Here is a 2,378-nt window from a genome sequence, read left to right as displayed (position 1 = left end):
TCCCCCTGTAGAACTGGGGGCAAATGGGGCAATCTCCAGGATTATGAGAAGACCAATAACTCTTCCGTCAGTCTCTCTGAATCCCTTCTATTCTTCTTCTTGTCCCCACACATCCCTCTCCAATATCATTAGTTGAGACAAGTCATAAAGGGGACCATCATAGTGGGGCTTTAAAGCCCGCCTGCCTCTTCACGCCTGCCTCAAGTTTTATATCTGTTCCTTGCCTGGTCTCCCGACCCCCGAGAGTGTGAGCAGAGGCTGGGCACTGATTTATGCTGCTGACAGAGAACCTAATGAATTGAAGACATAAAAGCATAACAAGGGTGCCCCCTGGGGTAGATCTATTCTGGATGCAGCCTTTGGATGCTGACAACCCGGTGTCTATGAGGGATGTGGCCCTGGATGCTGAGCCAGGGGAATTGCAGTGATCCTGAGGTGCTGATGGGAAGAGTGGGTGGAGATTCGGGAGTCTCTTAGCATCCTGGCCATGGAGCAAATGAAGCTGAATCCGAATCCACAGTGGCATTCCAATCATGGGGTGGGGACAAGAGGGTCGCTCGGCTTCAGGAGTCAAAGGAAGAGCACAGGGGAGCAGAGGCAGATGCAGATAGGGAGATCCTGAGCTCCAGCACGGCCACTCAATGTTTCCTTGTAAAATAAGGCGTGAATTAGACAGGGCCTGGAATTTTGAGATGATTTTGTTTAAAATAAAAGAGAAAATGGGTGGGGGGTGGGACAGACCATTATCTCTGTCACTAGCAAGCTTCGAACTATTGAACAACTATCATCAGAGCAGAATTCAGGCCTGGCCATGTGGGGGTAGGGCGTGGTGGGTGGGCATGTGACTCAGGCCCTGGCCATGTTTGTGTGGGGGCATGTGACTCGGGCCTGGGCATGTATGGGAAGGTAGGACTCAATGGGTAGGGTGTTGGCTTAGCATGCACAAGCCCTGGGTTTTATTCCCCCAAACACACAACCATGGAGTCATGGCACATGGCTGTCACCCCAGCACTGTGGAGGTGGAGACAGAAGAAGTTCAAGGTTATCCCCAGGTATTAATTAGTTAGAGGCCATCCTGGGCTACAGGAGACCATCCTGGGCTATAGGAGACCCTATCTGCAAACAAAATAACGTGGAAACAGGGTGGGGGTTGTGGGTCAGCAGTACTCTGCTAAGTAGGTTTCTATGTAGGTTCTCCTGTTTGGAATATACTGGCAACTAGATCAAATAAACGCATTTAAATGAGGCTGGCTAAACCCAGCCCATGAACCACCCCCTTGAGACCTGAAACGAGATGACTGCACAAAGGGTCACATTTCATCTCAACTTGGTGCGTTCAACAGCCTTCGCTATGATTCTGTTAGGGGAGGACATTGTGCCGACCCTGGGGATATAGGTAGGGCACCCAGGGCCCAGCAGTCAGTAGGTACATGAGGCAGAACATTGTGAATAAAGGCTCAGAGACCAGAGCGTTGGAGGCATCGTGGGAAAGTACACAAAGGTGGCCCAGAGGCATGATGGCAGCCATGACTGCAGGCTGGATGGGGACAGGAGGCAGGCCATAAGGGCCTGGCAGGCCTGGATCAGGAGAGTACCTTTGCTGTTAGATCTCTGTGTAGAAAGTGCTGTCCAGCAGCAGTGTAGACAATGGTTATAGGTGCAATCGTGGGTACAGGGAGACCCCACGTTGGGGCTTCCATAGAACCCAGCAGTTGATGTGAGCTTGAACCCAGGTAGAAGCAGAGAGGGCAGAAAAGAGGTCACCTTTAAAAGACTGGGAATGTCTTTCACATTTTTTAGCTTTTTCTTTTTTTCTTTCTTTTCCTTCCTTTCCTTCCTTCTGTCCTCTCTCTCTCTCTCTCTCTCTCTCTCTCTCTCTCTCTCTCTCTCTCTCTCTCTCTCCCTTTCTTTTTTGTACTGTTAACTGCTGCAGTGGGCAGGGGTTTCTTGCCACAGAAAGCTGCTTTTAGCAGACGAGACAGAGCAGGAGCCTTGGAATTCATGCTGGAAGAACAGCATCTGTGCTCAGTATGCAGAGCTTCCCGGAGGATGTGCCATCACCAGCCCAGGCAGACCCCACTAGGCATAGGCCGCAGGCTGCAGTTGACAACCCCAGCTGGCTAGGACAGTAGGACAGAGTGACTGCCAACACGGGGGGGGGGGGGGGCGGTACTGCTTGCTTCAGTGAGACTGCTTTAAGGCTCAAGGATTGATCTCAACGACAAGGCTCCTGGCCCACATCCCAGTGCCTGGCGCATGACCACACCAGCATAATGGCAGCCGTCACTGTGGTCCTTAGCATCCTCAGCGTTGCTGTAGTGACTTTCTTCATAGTTTCAGCATTGAGTTAGAGCTGCCCAAAGGACAAGACCCTTAAG

Source organism: Arvicola amphibius, chromosome 5, assembly GCF_903992535.2.
Source record: "Arvicola amphibius chromosome 5, mArvAmp1.2, whole genome shotgun sequence".
Lineage (NCBI taxonomy): Eukaryota > Metazoa > Chordata > Mammalia > Rodentia > Cricetidae > Arvicola > Arvicola amphibius.
The sequence above is the reverse complement of the archived record's forward strand: the minus strand, read 5'-3'. Positions refer to the sequence as shown.